Consider the following 25,553-nt stretch of genomic DNA (forward strand, 5'->3'; position numbering starts at 1 on the left):
TTCTTTCTTTCTTTCTTTCTTTCTTTCTTTCTTTCTTTCTTTCTTTCCTTTCTTTCTTTCTTTTCTTTCTTTTCTTTCTTTTCTTTCTTTCCTTTCTTTCTTTCTTTTCTTTCTTTCTTTTCTTTCTTTTCTTTCTTTTCTTTCTTTCAAATTGCCTGTTTTTGATATCTCTTCTTTCACATACCTAGGGTTCTTCATTTTTATTAGCAATAAGTTGAACGATAGGGCTAGAAGGCAATGACTAAAAACAAGAATTGGTGTTCAGAAGGGCGGGGTGATTTTGGTTATTGAGCCTGGTACAGATATGGGCAAAATGTTAAATCTATCACAGATCTGCAAGATTCTTTGTACATAATTTCCATCTATTCTCTCATAAATGGTATCTTTTAGGAATGGTCCTTTTCAGTTTTTGACAGTGGAGGAATTGGATTTAAAATTTTCTTATGAAGAAAGGAAGTATTTTGCTACTATCATTTGGAAACTGATCATTATATTTGGTTCTGGTTGTTATTGGAATCAGTTTGAAATAATGCCATTAATAATGCCATCTAACACAACTATTTATTTTTGATTTCTTGCCTATGTATAAATATGATAGAACAGAAATCCCTTAATTATGGGGACCTTTTATCTTTGTGTCTCTAGTGCTTTATAGTATCTGGCCCTGTAAAAGAAAGCTCATTTCCTGTACTCACAACACTTCTGACACCAGATGTGTGGGTTTTCCATACCAAGCAATTCTTTAATTCTCAGAGGATACCAACCGAATAGTTAGCATAGACCCCAGAGGTTAAGGCCCAGTCCTACAAGACTACCCTCCACTTCACATGTCAGTTGGGAGTAGTGGGTACCCAGGTTACCCAGCAGTAGGGGATCCCATGACTTCCTCCTCAGGTTTGATAATTAGCTATTATGGCTCACAGAACTCAGAAACACTTAACGTTTATCATCTTATTACAAAGGATATAATTAAAGATAATGATGAACAGCAAGATGAAGAGGTACATAGGATGAGGTCCAGAAGGATCCTGAGCACACAGAGTGGAGTGCGCCACTCTCCTGGCACATGGATGTGCTTATCAACTTGGATGGCCTCCAGGACCCATAGTTTAGGGATTTTTAACGGAGGCTGTATCACATAAGCATGATTGGTTATTAAGTCAATGTCCAACCCCTCTCTTGTCCCTGCAGGGTAGGGCATGGGGCTGAAAGTTCCAATCTTATGATCTGGGTTTGGTCTTTCTGGTGACCAGCCCCTGTGTTGAAGCTATCCGGGAACCCACCAAGAGGAGCCTCATTAAAATGAAAGATGTTACTATCAAGAAATTCCAAGGGATTTAGGAACTCTGCATGAGGGATGTGTGCCCATCTGGGCCACAGACAACTGTGTTCAGTCTGAATGGGGGCTCACAGAGGGAGTGGGGGTGCTGGCACCAGCAAGAGTCCTTGAGAGTGTCTAGGGGCTCAGGTTTCCATGTGCAGAGGGAGTTGACAGCTTGTTACCAGGCTGAGGCTTTAAGGTTGCACAGGAGGATTGTGTTCTGTCTAAGTGACTCCACTAGAAGTCCTCACCCACATGTCCAACACCACTTCCTACCAAGTCCCTACTGTAAACTGGTGGAGAGCCTCTTTCTACTTCAGTGTCCCTTGAGTGCCCTCTACTGAAAAAGCTTAGCATAGTGCTCATGTTAAATTAGAATAGTTAAAGGAATTTTGTTGTTTATCACAAAACATATATTGAAAGATTCCTTCAGAGATGGGGTCTCTGCATATGTGTCCATAACTGACACATATGGATAATACCTAAGTTTGTTAATCCAGTCACCTGTTGATGGACAGTTTTGGTTCTTTCTAGTTATTGGTTCCTACAAGTAAAGCTGCCATGAACATTAATATACAAGTTTTTGCATGGATATATATTTTGATTTCTCTTAGGTAAATACCTAAATGTGGAATAACTGGATCGTACATTAGTGTGTGTAAATTTTTAGGAAATTGCCAGATAGTTTTCCAAAGTGGCTATACCATTTTTTGTTCTTGCTGGCAGTTCCTCTATATCTTACCAATATTTGGTATGGGTTATTCCTTTTAATTTTAGCCATTCTAATAGGTGTATGGTATTATCTCCTTGTGTTTTAATTTCCATTTCTCTAATGACTAATGATATTGAGTATCATTTCTTGTGTTTATTTACCATTTGTATATTTTCTTTGGTAAAATGCTCAAATCTTTTACTTTTTTTTAATTGGGTTGTTTTCTGATTATTGAGTTTTGGATGCCTTTTTTTTTTTTTTTTTTTGAGTTTTTAATCCTCCTTCTATATTTTTGATTCCATACTTTGCCGAGTTTTTTTCCTGGATTGTGGCTTCTCTTTTCATTCTTTTAACAGTATCTTTTGAGGAATAATAATTTTTAATTTTGATGAAAGTTCAGGCTATCAATTTATTCTTATATCCATCATGTTTTTGTATCTAAGATATTTTTGCTTAATGCAAGGTGATAAAGGCTTTCTCCTAGGATAGCTTCTGGAAGTTTTATGGTTTTAGTTTTGTTTTGTTTTTTGTTTTGGAAAGTTTTTTTTTTTTTTTAAGATTTATTTATTTATTTTAGAGAGAGCACGAGCACGGGGAGGGGCAGAGAGAGACAAGCAGACTCCCTGCTGAGCAGGGAGCCTGACAAGGGGCTCAGTCCCCTGGATCCTGAGATCATGACCTGAGCCAAAATCAAGAGTCAGATGCTCAACCCACTGAGTCACCAAGGTGCCCCATAGTTTTAGGTTTTATGATTAGTACCATGTTGCATTTTTTGTTTTTTTGTTTGTTTTGTTTTTTAATTTATTTGTCAGAGAGAGAGAGCACAGCTGGGGGAGTGGGAGAGGGAGAAGCAGGCTTCCCGCTGAGCAGGGAGCCTGACTCAGGGCTCGATCCCAGGACCCTGAGATCATGACCTGAGCCGAAGGCAGACGCTTAACCAACTGAGCCACCCAGGCGCCCCTGAAGTATCACCTTTTATTTAGATTTTCAGTTTCTTTTTTTTAAGATTTTATTTATTTGTTTATTTGAGAGAGAGAGAGTGCTTTCATGCGTGGGAGGACAGGCAGAGGGGGAGCGAGAGGGAAAGAATCTTTGTTTTTTGTTTTGTTAAAGATTTTATTTATTTATTAGAGAGAGAGAGAGTGCACATAAGCATGGGGAGTGGCAGGCAGAGTGAGAAGCAGGCTCCCCACCCGGCAAGGAGCCCATTGGGGGACCCTATCCCAGGACCCTGGGATCATGACCTGAGCCGAAGGCAGATGCTTAACTGACTGAGCCACCCAGGCGTCCCGAGGGAAACTATCTTAGGCAGACTCCACGCTGAGAGTGGAGCCTGTTGTGGGCTTGATCTCATGACCCTGAGTTTATGACCTGAGCTGAAACCAAGAGTTGGACATTCAACCAACTGAGCCACCCAGTTGCCTCTAGAATTTCAGTCTCTTTTAGCAGTGTTATTTTTTTTTATGCAGATCTTTCCCAGATTTTGCCACATTTATCCCGAAGTGTGTTATATTTTTTATGCTCTTATAAATAGCATTATTTTTTTTAATTCCACTTTTCACTTATTCATTGCTAATATATAAAAATGCAGTTGATTTTTATATCCTGTAACCTTGCTAAATTCACTTTTTAGTTCTGGTTGTTTTTTTTGGGGGGGGTTTTTTTTGTGGGTTTTTTTTTTTTTTTTGGTAGGTTCCACTGGATTTTCTACACAGTCATGTCTTCTGTGAATGAAGAGAGTTTTACTCCTTTCATTCCAATTTATGTTCCTTTTATTTCTTTTTCTTGCCTGACTTCTTTGGCTAGACCCTCTAGTATAATGTTGAATGGAAATGGTGAGAGAGGACATTCTAGTCTTGCTTCTAATTTTAGCGGGAAGGCATCCATTCTTTCATAATTCAGTATGATGTTAATTGTAGATTTTTCATAGATACCCTTTATTAGATTGATTAAATTCATTTCTATTTCTAGTTTGCAGAGATTTTTCAAATCAGGAATGGATATTGGATTTTGTCAAATGCTTTTGAGTGTGTGTCTATTGAGATGAGAGTTACTATTTATTTATGTTTTAGCTCTAGGTAATGCAAGTGTCTGTTGTTATGTACAATTTTGTTGGCCTTTTTTTTCCCCTGAAAATGACCTCCTCCCCTAAAAAAAAGTCAATTAATCTGCATGTATAATACCTGGGTTTTAAAAATATTTTATGTGCAGTATCATCTCTAATTGGTTAAAATATGAATTATAATAATGCTAATGGAGTCTAATTATTGAGCTGTGATGTGAAAAAATAGAGAAAAATCTGAGAATTATCCATAAAATACATATCTACTAAAGAAATTTTGATTGAGTACAATTGTTTTAACTCTAAATTTATATTTAGCATTACTGAAGGGAGACAGCTATAGGATACGGATACTTAATCGTCTTTGGTAAGTGTTTAGGAAGAAGTGAAAAGAGTAGATGAATTATGTGAAGAAAAATTTAAAGCATAGAGGCTTACTTAAAGATTGAAAAAAGCAAGTACACTTAACAGAAAACAAAGGAGTCAGAAAGAATGCAGTGTTTCTTATAGACAATAATTGGAGTTAAGGCAATGTAGCTGGTGGCTTTGGTGAAGTGGAAAGGATTGCCCTGGGATAATTGGGTTTAAATCCTGTATTTCCCACTTGCTAACTCAGTAAGTGTCTTAAACTAAGTTTCTGATTTCTCATCTATGGAATGAACATAAGAATATTTATCCCAAGGGTTGTAATGAAGATTAAATAGAATCAGTTACATAAAAGTGCATAGCAGTATAGTTAGGTGCTTAATAAATGTTTGTCTTTATTATTTTTTTTAAATGACCAATAGAAGCATTACTTTTCTGTTGCCTATTTCCCTGGTGATTATATATAGACACAGAAGTAGTGCCCACAGTTACCCTGAAACCCATTGAGAAAATAAAAACCGAAGCCAATTCCTGCTGTGTTGACGTCCTAGAACTTCTGATAGTTTGAAAGAAAATTAACCAGAGCACAGTGAGCATAAGATTATATTAGAAAATGTTCTGAAGGAGAGTTCTAACTTGAGGAAGGAGGGCAGAATTTATAGGGCATTAGCAAGAGGGGTTAGGCATAGTTCAACTAGTTTGGGGAATAGTTGGTCAAAGATGGCTCTCAGAGAATTGGTCTTGTAGATTAGTAGTCATTGGGCAGATTTTTTCAAGAATTTTGAGGAGAAGCAGCTGTGGGGGTCAGTCAAGGATATGAGAGGATCAATGCAAAATTCTCAGGTTTTTAGTGTCTGCACAGTAGATTTTTCAATCATTGGCTCTTCCAGTCTTTTCCTCCTGCACCCCCACCACTAGTATAAGGGCCCTTTATTCTGGTCATGATTTTAGACCTTTGAGGCTCTTGATCTTAGAGGTAATATCTTTATGAAATTATAAAGAACAAGGAATTAAGTATTTTGTAGAACTAGAAAGTTCTCTTAGTCTTTGCTTCCTGCCTTCTTTGTATTGTTTTGGATTCTATTATGTCGGTGCTCTGCAGTAGAGGAAATGGTAATGTATGATAACGAAAAGCTTCAAAGTAGACATATGGCTGGTAGGGAGATTCAAATAGGGTTTTACAGCAGCTATTTTAGATGATGACACATCTTCAGCTTAAATTGCAATTGATTTTTTTTTTTTATTTTGCCTTATCTTTCTGTGATGATTCTAGTAGAAATCAAATGAAATTATTTTTGACAGCTGGTTTGTGAACATTGGTATTTGCAGCTAACCTTCCAAAGCCTACCTGTGCTTTCGGGGAGCTCAGCTTGTGACTAAATGGATCATCTCTTCTCTTTTATCTATTTAATGCCTTACTGGTTTCTAGCAGCTGGTACTTAGCATTGTTCTTTCTTGAGTTTGGTGTTTCAAGTGATTTCTTTGCCTTTATGAGGTACTTTCTGACTATAGGTGAATCCATTCTCCTGTAAATATAATCTGTGCTTTGAAATTAAATGATCCTTGTCCTCTTTGAATACATAAATCCTTTTATTATCTGATAGTTTGCCTCTTGATTTGTGGCTTCCTGTGTTCCTTTTGTAATGCTTACTTAGCTTTTAATTTAAATACAAGGTTGCCTTAGTTAGCATCCAAGGAAGACTTTGGCCTATTCAGACATTGAGAAAGTATGAATATTTGGCCACCATATTTAGGATTATTGGGGCATTTCATAGAAGGGGAGGCAAATTTCTTATTTTTTCCTAATCAGGCTCACCATAGACCTTGTACTTTTCAAAATAGCTTGAGTGGGAAAAAAATATATGAAGGATGGCATATCTGCTATTTCTACATGGATGTACTTACCATAACTGTGAAAAATATATTTGATTTACTGTGAAGCTCTCAGGGTAAATGTGTCAGATATAATCAATATTTTAGTATTGTCATGTATAGTTAAGCACTTTCCCGTAAATTATAAGAAAGTTATTTATGTTTTTTTGTTTGCAGAATATCACAAATATTTCCAAAATGTAGCTTTCTTTTTTTGATATTCAGAGGAAGTTAGAGATAAGATTTATCTACAACTAAATAGTAAGTCACTGGTGAGAATTTTTTCTACCTCGTATATTACTATGCTTCTTAAGTCTCATTCTTCTCCATTTTTAACATTTGGTGATATGATACAAATGTCACTATCATAGCTTTCTTTAATTTCCTGGGAAGTATCTTTTATAGCCTTCATATCTTTCAATCTTAGGAACTCTGAAAGGCTTCTTTATCCTTTATTTCTTCTAAAGAAAATATCCTCATTTGCTCTTTAAAAAAAAAAAGTTGTTTTTTTTTTATTTATTTGAGAGAGAGAGAGAGCACAAGCAGGAGGGGCAGAGGGAGAAGCAGACTCCCTGCCAAGCAGGGAGCCCAAAGCGGGGCTCCATCCCAGGACCCTGACATCATGACCTGAGCCAAAGTCAGAGGCTTAACAGACTGACCCACTCAGGTGCCCCTCTTTATTTTCTCTTGATGTTTTTGTAGAGATTCCTGCTACCCATGGAGAGAAATAAAAACATGCAATGTAAAATCTCAGTCATTTAGGACATTTTAAATATTAACAAATCAGTTATTTTAAAAGTTCCATGGATTTGTAATTTTTTTTAGTTGTTTTCAGCTTTATTGAGATATAATAGACAAATATCATAAAATATTTAAAGTATACATAACTTCATATATTCTTTCTTAGTAATTATATAGTGCAGTGTTATCAACTATAGTAACCATGCTTTACATTAGATTCTCACACTTTGTACATCTGATAGCTGGAAGTCTATACTCCTTTATCAACTTCTCCCTATTTCCTGCACCACCCAGTCCCTGGCAGCCACTTTTCTACCTTCTGTTAGTATGAGTTGGAATTTTTTTTTTTTTTTTTTTGTAGATTCCACGTATAAGTGATACCATACAGTATTTTCTCTGTCTTATTTCACTTAGTATAATGCTCTTAAGATTTATTCATATTGTTGGAAATGGCAGGATTTCTTTTTTTCTCATGGCTGAATAATATTGCATATATACAAATATATATGTATATGCATACATACACACACATACACATACACACCCCACATCTTTATCCTTTCATCTCTGGGTGGATACTTAGGTTGTTTCCATATTTTGGCTATTGTGAATAATACTGCAGTAAACATGGGAGTGCACTGATCCTGTTTCCATTTCCTTAGGGTATATACTGAGAAGAGGGATGTCTGGATCATTTGGGTAATTCTGTTTTTGATTTTTTTGAGGAAACCTCCATACATTCTCCATAGTATGCTGCATCAGTTTACATTGCCACCAGCAGTGAACAAGGGTTCTCCTTTGTCCACATCCTCACCAACACTTGTTAAATTACGTTTCTTTTTTTGTGATAGCCATTCTAACAGGTGTGAGGTGATATCTCATTGTAGTTTTGATTTGCATTTGGTGATGACTAGTGATGCTGAGCCACCTTCTCACATACCTGATAGCCATTTATAGGTCTTCTATGGAAAAATATTGTTTTTAAATCAGATTTATTTAACGATTGATTGATTGATTGCTATTCAGTAGTATGAGTTCTTTGTATATTTTGGATATTAACCCCTTATCAGGTATGTAGTTTGAAAATATTTTTTTCCCATTCTGTAGGTTTTCTCTTCATTTTGTTGATGATTTCCCTTGCTGTACAGAACCTTTTTTTTTTTTTGGCAAAATGGTGGTTTTATTGAAGGAAGAGCTGCTGCTGCTCCCTGCTGCCCAGAACCTTTTTTAGTTTGACATTGTCCCATTTATTTATTGTGTTTTTGTCACCTTTACTTTTTGTGTTTTGAAATTGAAAAAATCCTTGTCAAGACTGATGTCAAGGAGCTTACCTCCTATGTTATCTTCTAGAAGTTTTACAGTTTCAGGTCATTTTGAGGTGATTTTTGTCTGTGTTGTTTCATTCTTTTGGCTGTGGCTGTCCAGTTTTCCCAGCACCTTTTCTTGAAGAGACTATCCTTTTCCCATAGTATATTCTTGGCTTGTCAAATATTAATTGACCATATATGCAAGAGTTTATTAATTAACCATATATGCATGAGTTTATTTCTGAGCTTTCTGTTTTGTTTCATTGATTTGTGTATCTATTTTAATGCCAGTATTGTACTGTTTTGATTACCATATATAGTAATTTGTAGTATAATTTGAAATTAGGAAGTGTGAGGCCTCTAGCTTTGTTCTTTCTCGAGATTACTTTGGCTATTTGGAGTCTTTTGTGGTTCAATACAAATTTGAGTATTGTTGGTTCTAGTTCTGAGAAAAATGCCATTGGAATTTTGATAGGGATTGCATTGAATTTGTAGATTGCATTAGGGTGTTTGCACATTTTAACAATATTCTAATCTGTGAGCACAGATTTATTTGTGATTTCCATTTATTTGTGTCTTCTTCAGTTTCTTACATCAGTGTCTTATAGTTTTCATGTACAAATCTTTTACCTCCTTTGCTGAATTTATTCCTAAGTATTTTTTTGATGCAATTGTGAGTGGGATTTTCTTAATTATTCTTTCTGCTAGTTTGTTGTTAGTGTATATAAACACAACTGGTATTTGTGTATTGATTTTGTATCATGCATTTTTACTGAATCTGTTAATTGGTTCTACCAGTTTTTTGGTGGAGTCTTAGTATTTTCTATATATAATATGTCATCTGCAAATAATGAGTTTTACTAACTCCTATCCAATTTAGATGTCTTATTTCTTTTTCTTGCCTAATGGCTCTGGCTAGGATTTCCAGTACTGTGTTGAATGACAGTGGTGAGAGTCAGCATCCTTGTCTTGTTCCTGATCTTAGAGGAAAAACTTCCAGCTTTTCACTGTTGAGTATGATGTTAGCTGTGGGCTTGTCATATGTGGCCTTTTTATGTTGAGGTATGTTCTCACTATATTCACTTTGTTGAGAGTTTTTAATCATGAAAGAATGTTGAATTTTGTTAAATGTTTTCTTCATCTGTTGAGATGATAATATGATTTTCTGGGGGGGAGGGCAGGGTGGGGAGGGGCAGGGGGAGAGAGAGAATCTTATGTAGGCTTCATGCCTGGTGTAAGAGCTTGATGTGGGCTTGATCTCACAACCCTGAGATCATGACCTGAGCCAAAATCAGGAGTTGGATGCTCAACTGAGCACCCAGGTGCCCCAATATGACTTTCATCCGTTGTTTTGTGTGTGGTAATACATTTACAGATTTACCTGTATTGAACCATCCTTGCATCCCAGGGATAAAACCCATGGTGTATGATCCTTTTAATGTGTTGTTGAATTCTGCTTACTAATATTTTATTGAGAATTTTTGCATTCATATTCATCAGGGATATTGCCCTGGAGGCTTCCTTTTTGTAGTGTCCTTGTTTGGTTTTGATTATAAGGATAATGCTGGCTTCATAAAATGAATTTGGAAATGTTCCCTTCTCTTCAGGTTTTTGGAAGTTTGAAAAGGATTGATAATAATTCTTCTTTAAATGTTTGGTAGAATTTACCAGTGAAGCCATCTGGTCCTGTGGGAAGGTTTTTGATTACTGATTAAATCTTCTTACTAGTAATTGGTCTGTTGAGATTTTCTCTTTCTTCATAATTCAGTCTTGGTAGGTTCCTAGGTTTCTAGGAATTTGTCACTTTCTTAGGATGTCCAATTTGTTGTATGTAATTGTAGTAGTCTCTTATGATTCTTTATATATGTGTGATACCATTTGTAATGTCTCCTCATTCATTTATAATTTTGAGTTCTTTCACATTTTCTTGGTTAGTCTAGCTAAATGTTGTCTATTTTGTTTATCTTTTCAAAAAACCAGTTCTTAGTTTCATTATTTTTTCTATTGTCTTTTTAGTTTCTGTTTCATTTATTTCCGCTCTAATTTGTGGTCTTTTTTTTTTTTTTAAACTAACTTTGGGCTTAGTTTGTTATTATTTTTCTAGTTCTTTTTAAAATTCTTCTTTAGTTCCTTGATGAGTAAATTTAGGTTGTTTATTTGAGCTTTTCCTTTTTTTCTTAATGTGGGTATTTATTGCTATGAACTTACCTCTTAGAACTGCTTTTCCTGTAGCCCTTAAGCTTTTATATTGTGTATTTCCACATTAATTTGCCCATAGATATTTTTTTATTTCTTCTTGGACCCATTTGTTAGCATTAGTAACATGTTGTTTAATCTTCATGTGTTTGTGAATTTTTCAGGTTTCTTCTTGTAACTGATTTCTAGTTTGATATTATAGAAAAGATGCTTGATATGATTTATTTTTCTTGAATTTATTAAGACTTGTTTTGTGGCCTAACATGATGTATCCTGGAGAGTGTTCCATGGGTAATTAAGTATTCTGCTGCTGTTGAGTGGAATGTTCTGTAAATTTCTCTTGAGGCCATATGGTCAAATGTGTAGTTTAAGTCCAGTGTTTCCATATTGATATTCTTTCTAGATGATCTATCCATTGTTGAAAGTGGGGTGTTGAAGTTTCTACAATTGTTGTGTTGCTTTCTATTTCTCCCTTCAGATCTATTATTATTTGCTTTATAATTTTAGGTGCTTCTGTGTTGGGTAGATAAATATTTAAAAATGTTACAACCACTTGTTGGATTGACCCCTTTATCCTTATATAATGACCTTCTTTGTCTCCTCCTTGCAGCCTTTTGCTTTGAAGGCCATTTTGTCTGATATAAGTGTAACTGTTCTTGCTCCCTTTTGGTTTCCATTTGCCTAGAATATCTTTTTCCATTCCTTTACTTTCAGTCTGTATATATCCTTAAGATATATAAGAGAACTTAGTTCACTTAACATTTAAAGTAATTATTGATAGATGTGGATTTATTATTGTCATTTTGTTAATTGTTTTCTGGCTGTATTGTAATTCCTTTGTTCCTTTTATCTCTTTCTTTGTCATTTGATGATTTTCTGTAGTGGTATGCTTAGATTTCTTTATCTTTTGTGTATCTGTTACAGGTTTTTACTTTGTGGTTACCATGAGGCTTATATAAAAGATTTTATATTTGTAGCAGTCTATTTTAAGTTGGTAGCAACTTATGTCAAATGTATACTAATGCTCTCTATTTTTACTCTACCCCATTCATTTTGTTTTTGATGTCATAATTTACATCATTTTACCTTGTATATCCATTAACAAATTATGTATCCAATTATGTATACATTAACAAATTGTTATTTTTACTAGTTTTATCTTTGAGCTTTCATACTAGATTCACAAGTGATTTACCCACCTTCATTACAAATTACATTAATCTGAATTTAACTATGTATTTACTTTTACCAGGGAGATTTGTTGTTTAATTTGTTGTTGCTAATAAGCATCCTTTTGTTTGCAGCTTGAAGAAGTTGTCTTAACATTTATTATAAAGCTGGCCTAGTATCGATGAACTCCTTAAGCTTTTACTTTCCTGGAAAACTCTTTCTCTCTCCTACAACTCTGAAGGACAACTTTGCTGGGGAGAATATATTGGATTGGTAGTTTTTTCTTTCATGACTTTCATTCCACTTCCTTCTCACCTGCAAAAAATTTTCAGATTCTGCTGAAAAATTTCCTGATAATCTTATGGTGATTCCCTTTTATGTAACATAAGTTTTTCTTTTGCTACTTTTAAGATTCTGTCCTTGTCTTTAACTTTTGACAATTTAATTATAATGTGTGTTGGTTTAGATTTATCTTGTTTGAAATTTTGTAGGATGTTTGTTTCTTTTCCTGTGTTAGGCAAGTTTTCAGCCATTATTTATTCAAATAGGCTTTCAGCCCCTTTCTCTTTTGCTTTGCCTTCTGGGGCCACATAATACATATATTGGTATATTTGATGGCATCCCATAATTCTCTGAAGCTACGTTCACTCTTTTTCATTTTTTTTCCTCTTTACTTCTCTAATTGGGTGAATTGCGCTGTCCTGTCTTCAAGTTTGCTGATTCTTTCTTCCACTGATCTAATCTGCTGTTAAATCCCTTTATTGAATTTTTCAGTTCACTTATTTAATTATTCAGCTCTTTGATTTGTTTGGTACTTGCCTATATTTTTAATCTCTTTGTTGAAATTCTCATTTAATTCATGCATTATTCTCCTGATCTTGGTGAGCGTCTTTTTGATCATTATTTTGTACTCTTGATCAGGTAAATCACTTATTTCCCTTTTATTAAGGTCTGTTTTGAGTTTTGTCTTGTTTATTTGTTTGTAACATATTTCTCTGTTTCTTCATTTTCCTTAACTCTCTGTGTTGGCTTCTGTGCATTAGATAAAACAGTCACATCTCCCAGTCTTGATGGAATGGTCTCCTGTAGATGATGAATCTTATCATTCAGCCTGGCCCTAGCTCTTGGTTGTCTCTCAAACCTTTGTGATTGTCCAACCTGCCTTCTTCATGGCTCCCAATAGCTGAGAGTATGCCAAGATCTTTGTGTCCCCAAGTGGAGGATCAGTCATCGACCTGTGTGCAGGCTGAATGAAAGCTGGACCCTCAGGTAGCAGCTTTTAAAGTATGCAAGTAGATGTGTTCTAGGGAAAAACTGGGATCTGGGTGTTTCTGTCTCCTCTGTCTGTTCTGAGCCCTGGGGGTTAGCCAGTTAAGAACTGTTTCTTTTTTGCTACTGTCTTGTGGGACCTGTGAATGCAATCCCTGCAGGCTGTCAGAACCAACCAATCAAGGAGTGCATCCCCTGGGTGGTAGCCATAGTACTCATAGTACCAGAAGTGTGTATAAGCTCCTTCCAGGAAGCTATTTGTGATTTGTAGTCATCTACTGGGAGAATGCAGAGATGGTGTCTGCTGGCTTCCCAGTTTTCATGGAGGATTGACATCTGTCTGCACATCTGTGCTAAATTAGAAGCCTCATCCTCTGACAGCAGCTTTTAAAGTATGTAAATAGGTCTCTTACTGGGAATGACTGGGAGATGGGTGTTTCTGTCTGCTCCCTGTGCATTGAGCCCTGGGGAGATAGCCACTTGAGAAGTATTTATTTGTTTGCTACAATCCTGTTGAGTCTGCTAATGCAAGCCCCACTGGCCACCAGAGTTAGGCTATCAAGGGGTATGTTCTTTGGGCAGCAGTTGCAAAAGCCAGGCACTGGATGTGTACACAAATTCCTTTCAGGAAGATACCAGTGAGTGGGAGCTGGGCAGAGAGAGAATGCAAAGATGGTGCCCACTGGCCTCCCTGGTTTCTGGGGAGGATTTCAGTTTGTCCCTAGATGTGTGTTAAATGAGAAGCCTGGCCCTCAGGCTGCACAATTTAAGATATGCATATAGGTGGGTTTCAGGAGAGAATGGTAGGTGGGCATTTTTGTCTGTTGCCTCTGTGCTGAGCCTTGGGGGCATAGTCATAGTGAGTCCGTGGCGCCCACCAAGAACTATTTCTTTGTTTGCTATAGTTTCTAGGTCTTGTGGACACAAGCCCCATTAGCTTTCAGAGCTAGATGTTTTGGGGGCCCATCCCTGAGTTGGACGTCTTAAAAGTGGCATTAGATGTTGGGTCGAAACCCTTTAGTCTTTTTTTTTTTCTTAAGATTTTATTTATTTATTTGAGAGAGAATGTACACAAGTGCTCACACCAGCAGGGGAGGGGAGGGGGAAGGGAGAGGGAGAGAGAAAGAATCTCAGCATGGAGCCCCACAGGGGGCTCCATCTCACGACCCTGAGATCATGACCTGAGCTGAAACCAGGAGTTGGATGCTTAACCAACTGAGCCACCCAGGTGCCCCAGAAAATCTTTACTCTCCCAGTTGTGTGTTGCTGTGCTGGGAGTGGGGTTTATGGAAAGAGTGTTTCTCAGCTTTTCCTACCCATTCAGTGTATGTTTTTTATCTGTCCTATGTGTAGTAGTCACACAGCTAGTTTCTAGATTTCTTTCAGAGGGACTTATTTCATGTTTAGATGTAGGTTCACTATGTCTCTGGGAGGAGATGAGTTCAGGATCTTGTCATCATCTTCAACTGGAATCAGAGTTGTGATTTTCACATGTTATCTTTTTGAATGAATAATTATTCCAGGGAATTAACAGAGACGCCAGTCATATCTAAAATACAATACAAAGATAGTCTTAAAAGGTATATAACTTCATTTGTATCGCTGCATGATATAACTCTTTTCAGTAAATATACCATTAGAGAATACAGTAGTTCCCCTTATCCACAGTTTTCCTTTTCACAGTTTCAGTTATCCACAGTCAACCATAGTCCAGAAGCAGATGGTCCTCCTTCTGATGTCAGAAGGTCAGTAAGTAGCCTAATGCTATGTCACAATGCCTATGTCATTCACTTCACTTTATCTCATCATGTAGGCATTGTATCATCTCACATCCTTACAGGAAGAGGGGTGATAAGATATTTTCAGAAAGAGAAACCACATTAATGGTATTTTTATTATAGCATATTATTATTATTCTATTTTATTTTTAGTTATTGTTGCTAATTTCTTACTGTGTCTAATTTATAAATTAAACTTTATCATAGGTATACATGTATAGGAACAAAAATAGTATATAGAGGGCTTGGTGCCGTCTGTGATTTCAATCCACTGGGGGTCTTGAAATGTATATATACCCTGTGGAAAAGTAGGGGGGACTACAGTATGTTTAGAATGATAGCAAAAGGCTTGTGTTGTTTATTGATATCATACATATATGTAATTTGTGTCATAGACTGGTCTCATAGTTATATAAAATAGGTGGCATGGGGAAGGAGAAGAAACATAAAATGAGAGTTTCTGCAAAATTACAAAAGGAAAGAAGTGCAGTCTACTTTCTAATGTACTTTTTAATGTTAAAAAATTAAAAATTCCAAAACCCAAGGAAACTGAGAAAGCTTCTTGGACTTACATAACAATTTTTATCTATTAGTTGCAGAGCAAAAACAATAGGAAATTAATTTTATATAAAAAATAGCTTTTAACTATGAAGTCCTCCTATCATTGTTCAGTTCATTAGGCCTACTTTTGGTTGTTATTACTTAAAAAACATGTAATTAGGCAGTTCCAAGAAAGCTTCAGAACAGCTGTAATTACAGCTGCAGATTTAGTCAAAATAGGGGTTTTTAAAGGCTCCACTCCCTTTTTGCATCTCTTTCCCTCACCCCAAGTAACCCAAATTTAGTTGTAAAAGTTTTGGTGAGCTCAGGATTCCCGAAACTGGAGTGCCATATGTTTAACTGCATGCAGATGTGATGATTATATGTGACTCTTCGTTAAGGTTTTCGGAACCTTTTTAGTTTTACTGCTCTATGCACAGTTAAATGATTTTTATCAGCTTGTTTCTGTATTTAATTTTATAGATATATGTGTATTCCAAACATAGTTTATTGATTTTTATCAAGGCTCAGGCATCTGCTAAAACTCCTTAGGGGGATAATAGTTTTTAAGTTTAAATTTGAGCTAATGCTGCTATTATTACAAGTTGACTGGAAATCTGTAAAACCTTACATCTATGTTTTTCTTGAAATTTTACTTCAAATTTTTTTCAAAAATATTTCTTCAAATTTTACTCTAATAGGAAATTGACTTTAACCTTGTCTAAAAACAAATTTGATACAGCTCTTAATTATTGGAGAAAGTTCTATTATGATAAATCAGAAGTTAAATATACATCCTTGTTAGTGCTCCTCTCACTCTTCCTTCCTATAGCTTTATGATCTAGGGATATGGATGTCATTCTGAGGTCTGGTTTTCAGTTAGTCAGGGATTGGCTATAAGGGTTATGAAAAACTATGGCTAAGAGCAAGGTTTGGGGCCAAAGTCCTTATCTCAATTAATTGCCATCTCCTTTGCAGATGTTAGTTATGCTGAATGTCAGTCATGGGCTACAATAACTTAACTTGGATTCTAACCATAATTTTGCAGTGTTGTATTCTCAGAATTTGTTTAAAAATTGTAGTAATTTATGGTTGAATCACACATAGAGATATTCAAGAAGTCTTCTGCCAAAGTTAACAATTTAATAGTTGTAGGCAGAAGAGCAAATGAAACCTATCTATATGTATATACTACCATGTTCAAAGGGATAAGGTTACAAAGATATATGGTTCTTACCTTCAAGTACAGTGGGTAGAAAAGATACAAATATGTGCATTAGTTTAAGAAATCAACTTTTAGAAGTGCCTGGGTGGCTCAGTAAGTTAAGCGTCTGTGCCTTCAGCTCAGGTCATGATCCCAGGGTCCTGGAATCGAGCCCCGCGTTGGGCTCCGTGCTCAACAGTGAGTCTGTTTCTCTCTTCTGTTGCCCCTCTGCCTGCTTGTGCTCTCTCTCTCTTCTCTCTCTCTCTCAAATAAAATCTTAAAAAAAAAAAAAAAAAGCGAGAAATCAACTTTTAGAGGGTAAATAAACTTGGCTTTAAATCTCCAGACTCAGGAACTCTTTAGATCTTAAAGAAATTCCAAAGCTCTAGACCAATTTTCTTCTACATGAGGAAACAGATTCAAAGAAGTTGAGTGAATTACATTAAGTCAATGATTAAATAGGAGATTTATAGGACATTCTACAAATGAACTCAGGAGCAAGTTAACTTTGCTCTTAGAATCTTGGATGTCAGCTAATGTCGATTGATTGCTCATTGTAGGTACTTTTAGAGAGAAACTGCTGGTTCTTTCCTCACATGAGTCTTAAGTGGGAGTATCAGCAGAATGTGGACTTATATAGTAGGTTATTTTTAGAGGGATAAAATTGAACAAAACCCATTTCAGAGAATACTGCTGAATTCAAATGAATAGTTAAATACATTCATTAAGATAGAATAAAGAACTGTATTTACAAAATTACATAACTTAAAACATAGATTGGCTTATTTGAGATTGAGTATAATTTTGATGATGAAGATACAACTAACTATGTGAAAATAAAGGAAGAAACTTAACAGAAACTATTAGGAGGGAAAATAAAACTGAAGCTTTAAAAAGATAGGAAAAATGAAATGTGAAAAGCAGTTTAATTTTATTTAGGGACTGGCTATCTATTTATCTTATTACCAAAACTTAATGTTGTCACTGTCTCTTCTTTCGTCTTCCTCCTTCCTCTGCTGGTTCCCTCTGAAAAAGGCGCTAGTGTAGTGTGGTGTGGTGTGGTGTGGTGTGATACAGTTCAGTGCAGTTCTGGGTTTGTCACCAATGACCAGCATAGTCTTGGATTTAAAGTTTGTGTATTTAAGACATACAAAAGTGAATAATTTTGAATTACTTTGACTTCTGAGCTTCAGTTAAGGTACTTCATGAAAAATGAGATTAGGTCTTGGTTGTGACTATAAGATTGTTGGGACAATCAAATGAAATCACATGAAAATGTTTTAATAACTGAAGACTTCACAAAGGTAAATAATGTATTTTTTGTAACTATAGATTCAATCCAGCTTGACAAATACTTGAGTGTCCAATAGGTCAGAAACAGGGTTGTAGACTTTTGAATTCACGAAGATAGAGTCCTTGCCTTTAAGATACTTTCTGTGTAATTTGGGGAAGAAACAAAATATATAATGCAAATGTCTGTAGTGTATGACAGAATATGAAAAGGGTAATGAGAGGTTCAACTGACCCAGATTGTGGCTTAAGTTAAAGAGCTACCCCCCTGAATCTGCTCGAACGAAGTGCATGAGATGCGGTATGCCACAAGTGACAGAGTATTTTGACCTTTTCTTATATATCTTCTGCTTTTTGAGCCTTTAAGTAAGAGTGGGCAGATTTTTAACTTGCATTACAGTGTGGTGAAAGTCTAAACTTGGACTCTTTAATATTTGCAGATGGGAGCTTACTGGTTTTTTAGGTGTACAGATATGAATCCGTAGCTGAGTCAAAGTGTCACAAAGAATGTATAATTTTAGATTTGATGAGTATTGTCAATGGGATAGGTTCTAGATTTTAACATCTGGGTTGGATCCCTTGACAGGGACATAGAGAACGATTAAAGGGAAGCTTGAGGAACATCTGTCCAGCCTCCTTGAAGATAACTTTTACAGGGTCCCAGAATTAGCTTGACTGTTTCTCATAGTGAGGAATCTTTCTGTTATGTGATGAAGTACACTTTCTTATGTGTTGTTGTGTTTGGAATTCTTTGTTTTTGTCAGACCAAATGACCTCCTGCTCCATCTGCTGTTCTGTGTTTTTTTTACATTTTATTAGATATGCTACAGGCTTGAATAAGGAGAGAACGTATTGATGGGGCAACCAGAAATAGAAGAGGAGAATGATAGGTTCAGGAAGCAAGTCAAAAAAGGAAATAATAATGATAGTAACTAATACTTATTAACATTGAAGTTCCAGGTCCTGTTCTAAATGCTTTTCTTTTATTACCTTACAACAACATATGGTATTGATATTTTAATAGTAAATATTAATTAAATGAAATATTAATTTAATGTTAAATGGTAATATTTATCCTTGTTACAGACAAGGGAGCTGAGCTATAGTGCTTTGCACAACGAGAGGCAGGGTTCATACTAGGCGTATTTGATTCTATATACCAAACTAACACTACCACATACTGCTTGTTAGAGATAATCTGGAGGTCCTTTTAGGAAAAATTCTCAGCCTCCTCTTCTCTAAGTACGGTACTCATTAAAGTTAAAAGATGAATATTTTAAGGCAAGTAACTTGGTTGGCAGAAGTGGGGTAGAGGAGATGAAATATTATAGAATTTATTCAACATTTTAAGACTGAATGAAGGTATCAGAAAGGAAGGAACCTGAATACGAATATAATCTACTTTGCAAATCAGGGAGAAAGGGAATTTTGGTTAGGCTATTGTAATGACTAGACTTTACGATGCTAGATAGTCATGAAAGGTTGACGTAGAAATAGTTTCATAAGAGCTTATGATTGATCACTAGTTTGTAGACCAGCATCATCCAATAGAAATATAATGTGAACCATGCATGTAATTTTAAATTTTCTGGTAGCCACATTAAATAAGGTAAAAAGAAACGGGTGAAAGTAGTTTTAATAATATATTTTATTTAACCTAATATATTAAAAATATTACCTCGACTACCAATTAATATAAAAATATCAATGAAATATTTTGCATTCTTCCTAGTAAGTATGAAATGAGTGTGTATTTTACACTTAGAGTTTCTCAGTTCAAATTAGCCATATTTCACATGCTGAATGGCCACATTTGCTACTGACTACCTTACTCGACGGTGCATTTATGTACCATTAAAAGATAAAAGATTGGTTTCTCTTGTTATGTTCATAAAACATTTCTGATTGAATTACAGATAGATGGTTTATTCTCCCTCTGTGTATAGCACACAAAGAGTGGAGGTTGATCTGGGGCCAAAAAGACATCACTCACTATACAGTTGTGTCTAGAGAATCTGCTCAGGAGGGGAATATATTTTTAATATTTAGTAAGAAGGGATGGGGAAAGATTTACCAAATGTTTAGGCTTCCTGCTGTTTGAGGTTCTGTGGGTGTTACATAGTTAGAGGGACTTCCAGGGGACTCCAGAGAATTTCTGCTACGTCATAAGTGCTGGGCTCTGGTTTTATATAAAGACTACAGTGCTTTTTCTGTAGACAGAGCTGTGGAGGAGAAGCACACAGTTCTTACTCTTAAAACATGGTGTTTGTTAGTGACTTTGTGCCTCTGCCTGGAACCCTTCACAACCTCACTAATTTGCTTTTTGTGGGATTTAATGTTTAAGGTTACATTCCTCAGGCAGGAATTTCTAAATCTGCCTTTTCCTCCAAAAAAAAAAAAAAAAAAAAAAAAAAAAAAGCTATATCTAATTAAATTTACCACTTAAAAATGACAAAATCATAATTGGGACACCTGGGTGGCTTGGTCTGTTAAGCATCTACCTTCGGCTCAGGTCATGATCCCAGAGTGCTGGAATCGAGCCCCACATCACAGGGGCTTGCTTCTCCCTCTCCTCCCCGCTTGTGCTCTCTTTCACTATCTCTGCTCTCTCTCAAATAAGTAAATAAAATGTTAAAAAAATAAATAAATCTTTCATAATTGTAAAAGTGTAATATGCATTCTTTGTAAAAATTTAGATAGTAGAGATACCTACTTTTATGTGTTTTAATCAATGGATCTCCAGCAGAAGGAAGCATTATCGCTTTGGTTCCTTCCTGTAGTGCTGGGGTTCCTTGAGCTCTGTAGCGTTCCAGTGAATCAGAACCTCTTTGTATGGGAGAGGTATTCTCTCCTTAAAGGAGAGGATGAGCAAATGGGATATATCTGTTCTCCCCGGCTGAGTTATATTTGTATATTGTTCTATATTATGTATCATATTTTATATTTAGCTAAGAGCTTAATTTTAATGCATTTAATTTCAAAACTTTCTAGAGAGTTACCTACAAATTGTAAGGTTTATAAAACTAAATAACAGCCACAAGACTTATATTAACTTGTTGAGAGTTACCAGGTTAAAATATAAGTTCTGCTCTGTGCAATTTTAACAGAATAGAATATGCTTTTATCATTAGTAATTTCCATTTTCTGAATTTGTAGTTTTGGTGGTTATGTAGTTTGGTGGAGGTTATCACTGTATACATATCTTTTTTTGCATGACTAATTGTATTTGTTGTGAATGTGGTTCAAGTGGGGGAGGTTTGTGGAAACCATTGCTTACCATTTTTAGAGGTAGCTGGTTGGAACAGGCAAGCTAGAAATGTACTTGGGAGAAAGAAAATGGTGGCCATTTGGGAGGCACTGAGATGAGGGGAAAACAGATGCTTTGAGAAGAGGTCCAGAATATTTTAAAAAATAAATGATTCATACAGAAAACTTAATCATTAGGAACATAAGCAGATTTTACGAAATTTGAGTAGAAAGAATCATGAAGGAGAACTTTGAATTGCATATTTATTATGTTCATATTTTGTGTGGATGAAATATAGAAGTCTCTGGTTGTTTTGAATTCATCCCCTTGTAGCTTCTTATACTCTTAACTAAGGATTATAGCCCTTAGATGTGGGAAGTCACGAGACTGAATTTGTAATGTTTTTGAGTTAAACAGCTTTATGACTTAGACTGGATTTTGTTTACCTGCCTATATTCATATTGTCTGCTGGAATGTTAACAGTCATACTGACCCGCATTGTGGAGTTATTGCTAATTTGTAATTTTAAAGTGCTGTGAAAACATTAAATGCTCTTTAAATATTAAGTATTATATTTATTAGTAGAACATTCCGTAATATAAAGTAGTTCACTCGTTAACCTGTACTTAATTTTGCTTATTATAATTACCTATCGTTAGCCACCCATCATAGTATATACCTTTCAGTTCTTAGTCATATAGGAACATTTGTGAGACATGCTTAGGCCATGGTTGACCCAGGGATGATTCAGGAAAATTCTTCTAAAGTGTAGTTATGACTATGGAATGGTTTTATACCTACTGTTGTTGTCCTGCTGTTTCTGGAAGCTAGCCTAAGTTAAAGTAAAGAGTTCAGGTTTTGGAGTCACAGGTATCATCTTGAATCCTTTCTCTGCTCCTTAACTATCTCTGGGCAAATTACTTGCCCAGACAAGTTATTAAACCTTAATTTCCTCAACTGCAACTGGAAATAAGTAACAACCATGTCTTAGGGTCATTATGATGACCCCCACAAAATAATCTCTTACTAGGGATAATAGTAGCTTACTGTTTCCTTCTTCTTTTTAAAATGTATTTATTTATTTTTAAGATTTTTTAATTTATTCATTTGAGAGAGAAAGTGCGAGTGAGTGAGAGCATGAGCTGGAAGGAGGGAGAGAGGCAGAGGGAGAAGCAGACTCCCCGCTGAGCAGGGAGCCCGACACTGGGCATGATCCCAGGACCCTGCAGGGATCATGACCTGAGCCAAAGGCAGACGCTTAACGACTGAGCCACCCAGGCGCCCCTCTTGCGCCCCTCTTCTTTTTTTTTTAATAAAGACTTTTTTTAGAACAGTTTTATGTTCACAGCAAAATCGAGAGGAAGTTATAGAAATTTGTCTTATATCCCCTGCCCCTACACATGCATAGACTCTTCCATTATCAACATTCCCCACCAGAGTGGTACATTTGTTGTAATTGATGAACCTACATTGACATATAATAATCACCCAAATCCATAGTTCACCTTAGGCTTCATTCTTGGTGTTGTACATTCTGTGGATTTGGACAAATGTATAACATGTATCCATCATTATAATCAAGAGTATTTTCACAGCCCTAAAAATCCTTTCTCCTTTCTACCTATTCATCTCCCCTGCTCTTTCCCTAACTTCTACCTGTGGACAGCCCCTGATTTTTTTTTTTTTATACTGTTCGCATAGTTTTGCCTTTTCTAATATCTCATATAGTTGGAATCACACAGTGTGTAGCCTTCTCACATTGGTTTCTTTTCACTTTGTTTCCTCCATGTCTTTTCATGGCTTCATAGCTCATTCCTTTTTTAGTGCTGAATAATATTTCATATGTATCAAAGTTTACTTTCTCATTTACCTTTACTAAAGGACATTTTGGTTGCTTCCAAATTTGTCAGTTATGAATAAAACTGCCACAAACATCCATATGCAGAGTTTTTGTGTGGATATTAGTTTCAGCTAGCAGCTAGTTTAATAAGCATTTATTTATCTTAGAAACTGTTATAGACTTTACATGCAATATATCATTTAATTCTTTTATCTGTAATAGATTATGTAAAGTTCATGGCCCATAGTAATATATGTCCAACAACTGGTTGCTATTATTTCTTCTCTGTGTTAGTTCCAAGCATGTAGTTTAATCAGAAGTCGAAGCTGTTAAGATGAGGGATAGGAGTGGGTAGTCTGATCAGACCTAAAGGACTTATAGGGAAGTTGAGAGTGGTTTGAAGATGAAGTATATATGAAAGTGTAATTTAAGGATAATCTGCATCATAATTACTTAGGAAGTTTGTTAAAATATATAGTTTTGGGTTCATCCTCAGAAACTCAGACTTTATGATTCAGAATCTCTGGTCATGGGCCTGTGAGTCTACAATTTTATGAGCTTAATATGTAATTCTGACTGACATTGAAGTTGAGAATCATCTTTTTAAGTTTATTTTTCCTGATGAAAAAATGATTTGAGTGATTTTTAAATAGTTATTTTTCTTTGATACAATAGGTTTTCTATTTTATTAGTGATGGAGGTAGTAAATTTTTTTCATTTAAATTTTTACACATGATGCATAATAAATACGATTTTTCTGTGTTATGAGGGTTGGAGGAGTAGTGATTAGTCATTTGACTCATTTAGTAAACATAACTTATTTGAGGTATATTTTATTTTGTCATAAATAGATCATATTTTACTTTATTATTCAAATAATGTCTTTTGGAATAGGGTAGCAAAGGAAGGTAGACTGAGAACACATACTATTACGAAGATAGGTGGACAGAGGAAGAGAGTGGTTTTCTGGTTTTAACTAGAAGGAAAAAATAACTACAAATAATTTACCTAACTAATATGGATAATTAAAACCTGATGGAAATTTTCAAGGAGTTTTGGTATGGGTTGAGTTTTTTGTGTGGGTTGAGTTTTTTGGTATGGGGAATTTTCAAGGAGTTTTGGTATGAGTTTTGTTAGTCATATTAGTTAATGAAAAGAGTCATATCAAGAATACTCCGCTTCTGGGGCGCCTGGGTGGCTCAGACGGTTAAGTGTCTGCCTTCGACTCAGGTCGTGATCCCGGGGTCCTGGGATCGAGCCCCACATCGGGCTCCCTGCTGAGCAGGGAGACTGCTTCTCCCTCTCCCTCTGCCTGCTGCTCCCCATGCTTGTACTCTCTCTGTCTTAAAAAAAAAAAAAATCTAAAAAAAAAAAAAAGAATACTCCGCTTTGTGTTTTTTGACACTTGCTTTGCCTTCTAAAAACATGCTTCTTTTGGGTTTTGTCAGTGTTGGCTTCCTGAGACTCTTACTCCATTCGTTGGGAAATCAGGTTGCATCCTACTGTGCTACACTTGGACATTAGCTTTCTTCCTTTTCTCTCTCTCTCTCTTTTTTTTTTTCTTGAGAGAGGGGAGGGGAGGGTGGTGCAGAGGGAGAGGGAGAGAATCTTAATCAGGCTCCATGCCCAGTACAGTACTGAATCTCATGACCCCAAGATCATGACCTGAGCTGAAATCAAGAGTTGGACACTTAACTGACTGAGCCCCCAGGCTCCCTGAACCTCAGCTTTCTTAGATTCTTCAGGTAAAACCTTACCCAAATGAATCAATGAATTGCTTCAAGTCATAGTTTTACACTTAGGTGTTTAGAAGAGTGTATTTCAGTGAGTCTTTGCTTTGGTATTTTTAGTCCTCAAATCTTTCTGGCTCCAGCATCCACTTTAATAGCTCTTATGGGTTAAGCAACTCTATTTTTTTAATACCTATAATTTTGTTCATTCTCAGCAACTAGGTCACTAGAACTCTGCATTGTTAATGAAAAAGGTACTGTATACTTTTTTTTTTTTTAGGAGTATGTTTGGACTGAATGAAGTTAAGGCATCTTAGAAATTGTTGCTTTGCTTTAAATACTCAGGATATAATTTTGCATATTTTAAATTCAATCTGTTTGCTGGTACAATTACATTATTTACCTTTGAGAACTTTGGGTATTCTATCATGCTATTAGTCATGCTATTTAGAATTCACATGAATTATTACAACTTATTAGTAATAAAGTAAGTCAGAGCCTCTGACTTCTTTAAAAGTTGTCTTCGATATTTTCAAAAGTAACATTTGGGTCTTACTGGGACTGAAATTTTTACTTCTGTTATGACAGAAGCAGAGAATGGACCTTTTGAGAAGTTAGGAGCGGTGGAGTACAGAAGAGGAGAAAAATCAGACTAAATTTATGTCATGCCTGTTTCATTGTAAAAATAATCACAGCCTTTTAAATACTTTACTTTTCTGAGGGTGGTGGCGATGGTGGCAGTAGGAGCAATTGTAGGGGTAAATTAAGGAGGCATTGAGGAGAACATACCTCCTAATAGGAGCTTTCAGTTATTTCCCAAATGTAGATAACTAAATGATTATTACCAAAAATTTTTCTTCCATGGGGTAGTCTCACATGCAGTATTTTATCCTACAGTGTTGACAGTG

General features: G+C 35.7%; 1 protein-coding gene across 8 annotated transcripts in view; it reads left to right on the forward strand.

The window, feature by feature from the left end:
• Positions 1–25,553, forward strand: part of FUT8 (fucosyltransferase 8) — a 316,924-nt gene that overhangs the window by 78,206 nt on the left and 213,165 nt on the right. The window contains exon 1 of one of the 8 annotated variants that reach the window (XM_032405326.1): positions 14,219–14,244. The exons of the other annotated variants lie outside the window; for them this stretch is intronic. The gene's annotated coding sequence lies outside the window, so the exon portion shown is untranslated. Of the gene's footprint in view, positions 1–14,218; positions 14,245–25,553 lie in introns of those variants that run through there. 8 annotated transcript variants of the gene reach the window in all.

This window comes from Phoca vitulina, unplaced genomic scaffold (assembly GCF_004348235.1).
Source record: "Phoca vitulina isolate PV1807 unplaced genomic scaffold, GSC_HSeal_1.0 scaffold7, whole genome shotgun sequence".
Classification (NCBI taxonomy): Eukaryota; Metazoa; Chordata; class Mammalia; order Carnivora; family Phocidae; genus Phoca; species Phoca vitulina.